The sequence below is a fragment of the Lithobates pipiens genome, unplaced genomic scaffold, assembly GCF_037356315.1.
Source record: "Lithobates pipiens isolate NorthernLeopardFrog02 unplaced genomic scaffold, aLitPip1_a1.2 Scaffold_13, whole genome shotgun sequence".
NCBI classification, from domain to species: Eukaryota; Metazoa; Chordata; class Amphibia; order Anura; family Ranidae; genus Lithobates; species Lithobates pipiens.
Window position 1 is genome coordinate 114,737,475 of NW_027507718.1, and position 12,559 is coordinate 114,750,033.

At 41.7% G+C, this 12,559-nt stretch overlaps 1 protein-coding gene across 5 annotated transcripts in view; it reads left to right on the forward strand.

The window, feature by feature from the left end:
* The window catches only part of HOOK3 (hook microtubule tethering protein 3), a 121,102-nt gene that overhangs the window by 21,466 nt on the left and 87,077 nt on the right, over positions 1–12,559 (forward strand). The window lies entirely within an intron of this gene.

Genomic DNA, 12,559 nt, shown 5'->3' on the forward strand with positions numbered 1-12,559 from the left:
ATGAATTGCTTCTGACCCCAAGAGAAAAATGTTGACAGAGGAGGGAGCTTGAGCGGATTGACATCCTCAGCTCTGTTCCTGTGTGGAGGGGAGTTTCTCTTCCCTCCAATTAACTCTCAGGGCTCTCCTCACTGAGCTCTGAAGTGTGTCGGCTCTCTACCACCTTTTTTTTTTTTTTTTTTTTTTTTTTTTTTTTCCCCCCTCTGAACAAGCTTTATAAATTCTGGACTTTGAACAGATGTAGAGCAGTAAAGAGGGCAGATAAATGGGTAGTTTGTGCAGCTCTTAAAGAGGAAGTAAAGCGCATTATAAATAACTTACCTGAGACCGAGTCCTCCGTCTTCCTCTTTGCCGCTGCCATGTATTCCGGAGCGACTTCCGGGTCTTGCTGCTCCGGCGCTGTGATTCGCCGGAGCCGCGATGACGTCACTCCTGCGCATGCGCACGGGAGCCGACACGAGCGGCATATCGCCGCGATCTGCGGCCTGCCCAGTGCACCTGCGCGCCGATGTCTTCGGGTAAATATCTCCTAAACCGTGTAATCTAGGCTTACCTGTAGGTCAAAGTTGGTTGTAAGGGTTTACAACCACTTTAACAGAATGAAGGCAGACATTACAATTGGGTACAAGATGAATTAGAGGGCCCTGCCTGCTAGATAATGCATTAAAGTGGTTGTACACCCTGTACAAGTGCTTTTACCTACAGGTAAGCCTATATTAAGGCTTACCTGTAGGTGCTTGAAATATTTCCTAAACCTGCACGATTTAGGAGATATTTACTAAAAAGCTGAGCGTCGATGTGATCGGCGCACGCGCCCTTTAGGACAGGCACATTGTGCCTTTTCTAATAGGGGTCATGTCGTGACTGGTGGCCCCTGTGTGCATGTGAAGTCACACCAGTCACAGAGCTGGAGTTTGCGGCCACTGGAAGGAAGAGGGGCAAAGATGGACGCTCCCTGCTAGTGGGGACAACAGACATTGCAGGCTTCGGTTTTAGGTAAGTGACATAATGGGCTACTATGCGATGCATAGTAGCCCATTATGCTTTACCTTTGCAGGGAAATAGAGAGGAAGTAAAGCCCACCAGGGTTTACTTCCTCTTTAGTGACCCTATATGTAAAAGTAAACTCGGCTTAATTCAGGTATTTCAGTTGTGAGTGGCTGCAATTCAATCACATTCTAGCTTTAGTCATCCCCTGTTCACACCTCCTGAGCGATTTTTTTTTTTTTTTTTTTTTATTTATTTTTGTGCGTTTCTGTAGTGCATTTTTAGAATGAAACTGATCATTTTGAATGGATCTCTCTCGGCTCCAAAAAGGTACCAATGTCTGGCACGGAGCCAGGTGTGTCTGGCAATTTGCGGTATATCGTCTTTTTGTTTGTTGTGTTTTTATGAGCGTTTTGGCTGCAAAATTATATTGCGTTTGGGGTGCCATTAAGAAATAATGATACCACAGGTGCATTGCAAGTTTTGCTGCTATTCTGGAATCCGCAGAATCGCACAATACTTCCCACGATTCTTATATACACAAGTGTGCACTCGGGCTAGTGACTCTGCTTTACACCTGGTTCACACTATGAATCGCAGCGCATGTCTGTGCAATTCACATGTGATTCAGTGGGGTGTAATTTGAGCCTATTCATTTTAATGCTATGCACCAATTTCAGAAACACACTGCAACCGATTTAAATGGTTGTCTTGTACCATGAACCTAGCTTCTTCCATGGCTCTTAATCTGAAGAGTCACTTTGTGATTGGGCCGTGTAGTCCAAGCACCAGGAGCTACCTTATTAATAGGGACTCTGGGCACCGTTTGAAATGCCCACTGTCTGTCAACCTGTTGCGGAAGTGGTTAATGCTGAGAGACTGAGCACTGACAGCAGTTGCTGGGGGAAGTGATTGTCAGAAGGCTCGTGCTCTTTCCTGCTATTCATTATTGAGAAAGCACCTTCCAACTGCTACTCCTGACTGCAGATGACATTACTCATGGACAAGTGGATCTATCCTTGGTTCATCTCTGCCGCCCACCTACAGTAATTCGATCACCTCCGACCACTTAAACCTCTTCTGCCCTGGGCTATTGCAAGGCAACATGTCAGATCCTAAACACATGGGGGATTTGCTGCCCCAGGTTCCTCCCATCTCGCCATCCACTTACTCTGGAGCTGCTCTGCAGCACCCCCGCCCCCCAACCCCCGAAGGGCCTGGTTTTGACAGCCTGGAATCTTGTGGCAGGATTTTGCCACAGTCATGCAGGATTTTATGGGTCAAATTGAAACCTTGATTGCTGACTCTAATGGCAGGGAATGGGGGTTGCTTAAAGAAATGGTCTGTATAGCCAGGTGTTTCGGGACCTGTGTCACAGGTGTGGGGAAACTAGACGGTGAACATCATGGTTCAACAACAAACTGGTGTTTCCTGTGCTTCCAGTTCCTTCCTCGTCTGCTCCGCCGGATCAAACTGCAGGGCATTTCAGTGATCCTCAAAGCTCCAGACTGGATCAGGAGGATATGATACCCTACTTGCAACTGTGAAGCAGACGCGCCATGGGCTTTTTCCCGATCATCTGTTCCAGGGGCTGGCTTACAATCCTGCTTCATGGTTGCTAGTTTTAATGACATGGCTGTTGAAGCCCAGGTGCTGAGGGGACAGAGGCATCTCTAAATGGCGATTCCCACAATAATAAATGCTAAGAAGCCTGCTTACGGGAGTTTCTCCCATCCCACATGGAAGGCATATTTCTCTTGGTGTGAGGCAAGGGCCTTTCTGATCAAGCATCTGCTCCTGTACCATTGAGGGTCAGATCTCTACATTTGCCATCTTGCTTTTAAGACCACTAGCTTCACATTCTTAGATTAAGACTTTTCTGTACATGGTGTTTCTCACGTGGCTTCACCTGTACACTTCTTCCACACACCTTTTTTAGGATCTGAATTTCATTCTCTCAGCACTTCAAAAACCTTCTTTTTCACTAGGGATGCACCGATATATCGGCCGCTGAAATTGATTGGCCGAAAATAGGGCTATCTGTGTTTCGCCAATACCCTGTTTCCCCTAAAATAAGACCTAGCGTGAGTGTCGGTGATGGCTGCAATATAAGCCCTACCCCCAAATAAGCCCCACCCTCTTTCCCCGAAAATAAGCCCTACCCTGAGAATAAGACATAGAAGGACTTTAACTAGGGCTTATTTGGGGGGTACAGCTTATACGGCAGCCATCGTTGACAATCACGCTAGGTCTTATTTTAGGGGAAACGGGGTAGAAAAGAAGGTGCTGATAATGGCTGCCGAAAAAACATGTGCGATTTTTGCCACAATTTTACCATGTTTACGGTGTGTGTGTGTTTTTTTTTTTTTTTTGTTTTGTTTTTTCCACAGGTCATGTGACTCAAAACTGCAACACGGGTGCGTTTTGCTGTGTTTTCAATGCATTTCAATTGGGAGGGGGGTATTTTGGGGGGTGAGTGTTTGTTTTTTTTTCTTTTTTTTTTCTTTTTTTTTTTGTGTGAAGATCTACAGTATCTCACAAAAGTACACCCCTTACATTATTGTAAATATTTTATTCTATCTTTTCATGTAACTGAAGAAATGACCCTTTTGCTACAATGTAAAGTAGTGAGTGTACAGCTTGTATAACAGTGTAAATTTGCTGTCCCCTAAAAATAACTCAACACACAGCCATTAATGTCTAAACCGCTGGCAACAAAAGTGAGTACACCCCTAAGTGAAAATGTACAAATTGGGCCCAATTAGCCTTTTTCCCTCCCCAGTTTCATGTGACTCGTTAGTGTTACAAGGTCTTAGGTGTGAATGGTGAGCAGATGTGTTAAGTTTTAAGTTCAACATGGCACCTCCCATGGCAAAGAAGGATTGTTCATAAAGATGGCCTAGACTATAAGAAGATTGCCAAGACCCTGAAACTGAGCTGCAGCACGGTGGCCAAGACCATACAGTGGTTTAACAGGACAGGTTCTACTCAGAACAGACCTCGCCATGGTCGACCAAAGAAGTTCAGTGCACATGCTCAGCGTCATATCCAGAGTTTGTCTTTGCAAAATAGACATATTAGTGTTGCCAGCATTGCTGCAGAGGTTGAAGGGGTGGGGGTCAGCCTGTCAGTGCTCAGACCGTATGCCACACACTTCATCAAATTAGTCTGCATGGCTGCCAACCCAGCAGATAGCCTCTTCAAAAGGTGATGCACAAGAAAGCCCGCAAACAGTTTGCTGAAGACAAGCAGACCTAAGGACGTGGATTACTGGAACCATTTGTTGTGGTCTAATGAGACCAATATAAAATTATTTGGTTCAGATGGTGTTGTGTGTGTGTGTGTGTGTGTGTGTGTGTCTGTGTGTGTGTGTGTGTGGCGGCAACCAGGTGAGAAGTACAGACAAGTGTGTCTTGCCTACAGTCAATCATGGTGGTGTCGTGGTCTGTGGCAGCATGAGTGCTGCCAGCACTGGGGAGCTACAGTTCATTGAGGGAACCATGAATGCCAACATGTACTGTGACATAATGAAGCAGAGCGTGATCCCCTCCCTTCGGAGGGGAGTATTCGAACATAATGACCCCAAACACACTTCCAAGATGACCACTGTCTTACTAAAGAAGCTGAGGACAAAGGTGTTGGACTGGCCAAGCATGTCTTCAGACCTAAACCCTATTGAGCATCTGTGGGGCATCCTCATACAGAAGGTGGAGGAGCGCAAGGTCTCTAATATCCACCAGCTCCGTTAGATCGTCGTGGAGGAATGGAAGATATTCCAGTGGCAACCTGTGAAGCTCTGGTGAACTCCATGCCCAAGAGGGTTAGAGCAGTGCTGGAAATAATAGTGGCCACACAAAATAATGACAATTTGAGCCCAGTTTGGACATTTTTAACTTTTGTTGCCAGCGGTTTAGACATTATTGGCTGTGTGCTTGAGATATTTTTAGGGGACCGCAAATTTACCTTTATTATACAAGCTGTAATTTCTTCAGTGTTGTCACATGAAAAGATATAATCTGAGGGGTGTACTCACTTTTGTGAGATGCTGTACATAGAATTTTTGCAAAAAAACTTTTAAAAACTGCTTAGTGTGAAAGAAGCCCTTTGTCCGAAAAGGTGCCTATGATGGATGAAAATAAATTCATATTTAATTTCATAATATTTAAAAAGTTGAATATAATACAAATTTCCTTTTATAGGTTCAAAATAGTGGCGCACCGAAATAAATTCTGGACCAAAACTGAAACTTCATGATGCACTTGGCCAAAAACCGAAATACTGTTGCATCGTGAAGTTTGTTTTGGTCCAGAATTTATTTCGGTGCGCCACTATTTTGAACCTATGAAGGAAATTTCACTCTCCTTTCCATTCCTGTCTTCAATGGTTATGTTCCTTGTCATTTCTTCTTTGAGAGAAATGTCTGAGCTAGTGACCTCTTGTAAATTACTCTTTCTGGTCTTGCACAGGGGCAAGGCCGTTTTGAGGCTTACAGCTTGCTTCTTCCTTACAAGTGGTTTTGGTCTTTCACCTCAAATAGAACGCCATTCTTCTGTCGTGTCTGGCACCAGTAAATCAAAAGGGGGTCTCCCTCCATTGCCTGGATGAAGCTTGTGCTGTGTGTATCTACATCACAGCCACTGCTTCCCATTAGAAATATTGACTCTCTCAATTACATAGTTACATAGTAGGTGAGGTTGAAAAAAGACAAGTCCATCAAGTCCAACCCACGTGTGTGATTATATGTCAATTGTTCTTGATGGTCCCTGTAAAGAGGTACCTGCTTTTTGTTGGTTGCTCAGACCCAGAAGTTTGAACTCCTGTGTCCCTCAAAGAGCTCCCAAGAAATAGATTGTACGGTAGGTAAAAACATCCCATCATTTTCTATGTGTGTGGTATAAAAACCTTTTGTGAGTGGCAGCATTTGCTCTCTGACCCCTGATAAATACCTTTCATAGCAAAGTGGTATAATGCCGAAGTCAAGTGCATGTAATTACAGTATGTCAGGGAAGTGTGCAGCTTGCTGAGTGTCTGCCAACTAGTGACCGTGTCAGACGTCTAGATGTTATCCTGGGATCACAGGAGAGGGCTATTTTTTCAGAACCACAAAAAAAATGCAGCTGCCTAACTGCGGTCAGATTTGTATTATAGTGCATGAAGTTATGCTTATTAAACTTGTTAACCTCTAAAATACCAGTTAACATCTTTCATGTCCCCTGCAATTTTTATTTTATTTTTTAAACAAAAAAAGGTGTTGGTACAAAACAGAATCACAATATCTCGGTATTAATTTTGATGCTTGATACATTTTTTGCTCTGCTAGTTTTATACAAAATGCAACATTTAAAATGGCGCTTGCTACTTCGTTGATTTGTAGTCCTCACTACTTTTTGATACGGTCATCACGCTCGTTATTTTTTGGCAATATAGCTTACCCACTAGACATGAACCCTGGCTTTTTGTGACAGAGGTTCTGCCCTAACTATTCCCTGATCCAAAGTTTACTCATAAATAGACTTGCTGGTGTATAAAAGAGAATATTCCTGCGCCTAATCAAAGAGTAATCTAATTGTTGTACCGCTGCACACACTGAAATGGGGTGCTTGAACCCCAATTGGAGAAGACAAAAGGTAAAAAGGTAGTGGTGCGCGGTACTATGGTGAAGAATCTAGTTAAAACAGGTTTAATATATTCAATAGGTACTCAAAAGATTAGAAGATAAATGTAATATCGTCTCCACTACAGGTAATAAATGGAACGTAGAAAAAAAAAAAAAACAAAAAAAAAACAATATATGTATATAAAAAATATAAAAAATATATGTATATATAGTGAGGGACCCTCACTCCTATGCGTAGTAGTATTTTGAGTGGTAGACAAATGGATAAGAAAAACAATTAATGATAAATAAGACTGGTGGTCCCAATGCGATTTTTTTAGGTAGCAGAGTTGCATAAAGTGGCAGTGCTGAATATAAAGAAGGTCCGTGAAAATAACTACTACTGTATTTGTTTCAGTGACTAAAGTACTATACATAAAATAGTGGACGAAATAAAAAATATATAAAGTGAATCACCATGCGATTTGTTAAAAATGACGAAAAACGCATACAAAGTGCTAGTGCTGAACAATGAATAGATCTGAAAAGAGAATCTGCTAAGTCAAAGTATATGTGTAACAGTGTACAAAAGTAATCATTAGCTAGATAAGGCAAAAGATGTAAGTAATGCTTGCCTTGTGACTAAAAAAAAATCGCATATGGTTTTAAAGCCAAGGGAGGGTTAAGCAAAGTGACTCTGTGCGGGTGTCTTTATACCATAGACTTAAATATCGGTGCAGTGCACTAAATTGAATCATACAATCAAAGAAAATCAAATTGTTGAATCAAAACAAAAGCGCATAAACGATCCAAGTGTTGGTGAGAGGGAAACCACCCTCTGGAAATAATCCAAAACAGAAGGAAAAAGGTGCACAGTGTTTGAAGCTATAAAAAATATAAAAAACAACAATGGAACAGTAATCCTAGTTAAAATTGTCCATTCAGCTGGTGCAACAACAAGTGGCGATTAGCCCAAAATCGCATGTAACAAGACAGTCGCCTGCAATGCTGGTGCTTAAAATATATGTGCACTATAAGGTAGAGATTTAAACAGTGATAATGGTGATGGTGGATATCTCCCACGTGGTCCTGTGTAATCAGAATATGGGTGTCCCCTTACCTTACAGCTGTAAGGTAACAGCATATGGTATATGTATCCTCAGGGTTCCTGGTGGTCCTTCTCCCTCGAGGTCCTATTCACGTGTCCCCGGGTCCTGGCGTCTCCTGCCTACTGTGCCGTATTGGGCTCTGTAAGTGGTCCCTCAGCGGTACTTCAGCGTGGGGGGGGGGGAATTGGTTGTATACCTCGGCGGTTTTATGCAAGGGGTTAAACAGATAAGGAGGAAGGGAGCCCCATAGTATAGTATTTTTCAACAGTATTGAAATTTATTTATAAAAACAGCTTTGGTACTCACAAACAGACAGAGTTTTTGTATGGTGTATAAACGAGCCTCGAGCTCGATTGCGTCACTTCCGGTAGCGTCCCCGGACGCTACCGGAAGTGACGCAATCGAGCTCGAGGCTCGTTTATACACCATACAAAAACTCTGTCTGTTTGTGAGTACCAAAGCTGTTTTTATAAATAAATTTCAATACTGTTGAAAAATACTATACTATGGGGCTCCCTTCCTCCTTATCTGTTTAACCCCTTGCATAAAACCGCCGAGGTATACCACCAATTCCCCCCCCCCCCCACGCTGAAGTACCGCTGAGGGACCACTTACAGAGCCCAATACGGCACAGTAGGCAGGAGACGCCAGGACCCGGGGACACGTGAATAGGACCTCGAGGGAGAAGGACCACCAGGAACCCTGAGGATACATATACCATATGCTGTTACCTTACAGCTGTAAGGTAAGGGGACACCCATATTCTGATTACACAGGACCACGTGGGAGATATCCACCATCACCATTATCACTGTTTAAATCTCTACCTTATAGTGCACATATATTTTAAGCACCAGCATTGCAGGCGACTGTCTTGTTACATGTGATTTTGGGCTAATCGCCACTTGTTGTTGCACCAGCTGAATGGACAATTTTAACTAGGATTACTGTTCCATTGTTGTTTTTTATATTTTTTATAGCTTCAAACACTGTGCACCTTTTTTCCTTCTGTTTTGGATTATTCCCAGAGGGTGGTTTCCCTCTCACCAACACTTGGATCGTTTATGCGTTTTTGTTTTGATTCAACAATTTGATTTATTTTCTTTGATTGTATGATTCAATTTAGTGCACTGCACCGATATTTAAGTCTATGGTATAAAGACACCCGCACAGAGTCACTTTGCTTAACCCTCCCTTGGCTTTAAAACCATATGCGATTTTTTTTTTAGTCACAAGGCAAGCATTACTTACATCTTTTGCCTTATCTAGCTAATGATTACTTTTGTACACTGTTACACATATACTTTGACTTAGCAGATTCTCTTTTCAGATCTATTCATTGTTCAGTACTAGCACTTTGTATGGGTTTTTCGTCATTTTTAACAAATCGCATGGTGATTCACTTTATATATTTTTTATTTCGTCCACTATTTTATGTATAGTACTTTAGTCACTGAAACAAATACAGTAGTAGTTATTTTCACGGACCTTCTTTATATTCAGCACTGCCACTTTATGCAACTCTGCTACCTAAAAAATCGCATTGGGACCACCAGTCTTATTTATCATTAATTGTTTTTCTTATCCATTTGTCTACCACTCAAAATACTACTACGCATAGGAGTGAGGGTCCCTCACTATATATACATATATTTTTTATATTTTTTATATACATATATTGTCTTTTTTTTTTTTATTTTTTATTTTTTTTTCTACGTTCCATTTATTACCTGTAGTGGAGACGATATTACATTTATCTTCTAATCTTTTGAGTACCTATTGAATATATTAAACCTGTTTTAACTAGATTCTTCACCATAGTACCGCGCACCACTACCTTTTTACCTTTTAGACTTGCTGGTGTGTTTTTTTTTTTTTTTTTTTTTTTGTTTTTCATTTCAAAGAATCTGTTCTTTTTATTATATCTATTGTATTCATCAGTGTTGGTCATTTTACTTTAAAAAAGTAATTAGTTACATTACAAATTACTTCTCCCAAAAAGTAATTGCGTTAGTAACTCGGTTACTACATTGGAAAAGTAATTAGTTACTCGGCAAAGTAACTGTGACAGGGGTGGCAGCGGTGGTACTTTGGGGTGGGGCTGCTTTTCCTCATGGGGAGAGAGACCCTCCCCTTCACTCTATTGGTGTCAGCTGACTTCATTTTTCAGTGTCCGCCCTGTCTCCCTACATTCTTTCTCTCTGGATAGCTGGGGAGGTCCAGACAGTCTCTCTGAGTCTCAGCCTCTTCTCAGCTCAGCGGGCGAAAGCCCCCCTACCCGCGGCAGAATGGACAGCCAGGCAGCATGGCCACGGCGGGCCTCCCGGGCGGTAGATGTACTTGCGGTAACGCCGCTCAAGTAATGGGAACTGGGTTACCATGAGAGGAAGAGTAATCAGTTAGATTACCCGTTACCCTCTAAAGTAACTGCGTTAAGTAACTCCGTTTATTTTAACTGAGTTACTTACATCACTGGTAATCATGCAGAAAATTGGCAATATAAAAAAAAGACTGTTTTTCAAAACAAAGGATAAAGTGAACCTATTGTGTAATGTTTAAAGATCCCACTGTTAAAGTGCTGTATTTGTTCTCTGTAGACCACTTTGCCTGGAGTGCTTTGTACGTAAAATATGACCACATCACAGTTTATTAGTGACAAGAATGGTGCTTTATTCTTGCATGACCTGTCTATAAACAGAGCTGGAAATGGCCATACAGTACGTCTGTGGGTATGCTGCAATCTTGGCAGATACCAAACACTTGAAAAAAAACAGCTGAGTAGGTGGCACTAGAATCTTTTCTTTGATATTTCAACAAGTTCTTTATAACCTATACTGTAGATTTACTTTTTTCATTATATGGATGTGTTTTAGGGGTACTTGTAAGTAATGAAGTGATGTAAATTGTTAGAATTGTGTCTGAAGCGTTTCCATCAAGGCATTATACATTTCCCAGGATTGTAAATGATCCAGCAAAAACTATTTGTACATGCATGCTTTGATTCCCACAGTCATCACTAGCTAGTTCTTGGTTGCTCTTGATGGTAGGCATCAGTGTGGGAGGCAGTGGTGATTACGTCCATGCTCAAGCTCTACAACATTTTTCATTAGCTTTGTAATATTGTATTATGACACACATTGTAGAGACCCGCACATGTTGTGATGACAGCATACCATGCCGTCTCGTGTTATTACTGATGTGCTCAACATCTTAGGGGAGAGCATTAACGTGAATCTCGCGTATGTGAGGTTTGTGGTGTGGAATGGCAGACTGAAATCTTCATACTTTAAAAAATGATATTTGTGTGTCTTTATTTTTAAACCAATACTTTCCATAAAGCTGCTCAGAAGATGCAGTCAAGCTGTTTTACTGTTTTAGGGTTTAGGAATCTTCACTTAGTAAAATGTAGCTGTGCTCATGTGGTGATGGGGAAAAATGAACAGAAATTTACTTTTCACATTGAAGGGAAACTTTTTAATCATTTTATTCAGTGAAGGTTCTCAACTTCTTCACTAAATCAGCCTTAGGCCTAGTTTTAAAGTTGTGGTTGTAGGAGGTAAACCAGCTGTTGAGCAAAGGTTATGGGGTTTATAAAAATGATCCCCTCCATAATATTTGGTGGGCTGTACCACCTGCCAAACGTGACTCAATCGAGTATGGCTGTACCATTAACTGCCCCACAACCACATGCAATCCACATGCTTTTGATACAGACCTTTTACGTTTTAAAAATGCAGTGAGGAGGCATTAAGGGGTCTTCTCACGGTCTATCAAACATCCTCTGAAAAGTGCTTCACCCTCTATTGCTCTTCAGTGGGCTACTGCAAGTGTAAACCAGCCCTTATAGACTTTGAACATGACAGTTAATTATTCTACATGATGGATTAGGTTAGCCCCTGGTTGTGTCCAGGATACTCAAACCATAGTATAATTCCCAGCTCAGTTTCGTGTTCATCTAGGCATTTGTAGGTGTTCCTTCCCACTTTTCTAGTTAAAAGAGAAGTGTGGGGATTTATTTATTTTTTTGCAGATTAATGGTGGCTGCTGCATCTGTCCCCTGCCATCTCTGCACTAAGAAATGGGCCACAAACATTGCCGATGGCTCGGTTCTCGCTCCTCCCCGAGTGGAGAGCTGCTGGCTGTTATTCAGCAGCACTCCTGCTCTTTTCCTCCACGCTCATTGGAGCCCTGAGCTGTGGAGGGGTGGGGAGCGGCTGTCTCAGCGGCTTGCTGAAACTATCAGTCCAGGCAGCTGGCAGATCCAGATTTACTAAGTCAGGATGACGCAGTGACTGGACTAATGACGTCAGCAGAGAGCGGATTTTCAGACCTCTCTCTGCTGAGAACAGGTCACAGGAGTGCAAAACGAAGCCTGGTCTAAAAAGCTCAGGCTGGACTTCTTATATCTATCTATCTCCCTACCCAATAGAGTGACAACTCAAAAAGCAATTTATGTGATGCTTCTGAAATTTTTTTTTGTGATCGTATATTGTGTAATACCTTGGCTCACAACCAATTAGAGGTGCACCGAATGGAACTTTTGGTATCAAATGCAGGATTCACTTGGCTGAAAACCAAAAATGAAGTTTTTAAAAAAATATATATTTTTATATATTATTGTATTCAACTTTTAAAATATCATGAATTTAAATGAATATGAATTTGTCGGCCATTATTGCCACTTTTAGTTCAAGAGAAGCTCAAGAAAAAAGAAAAATGTATCCCTTTTTAAATTCTATGTATGTCTGCACACTGGTCCATTGGGCTTCCATTGTGGTGTTAAAAATCCTGCTTGGTGCATTGTTGGTCAGTAAAAAAAAAAAAAAGCGCACCTCCCAGTTCAAATGCATTGGTAACGCAGCAAGAA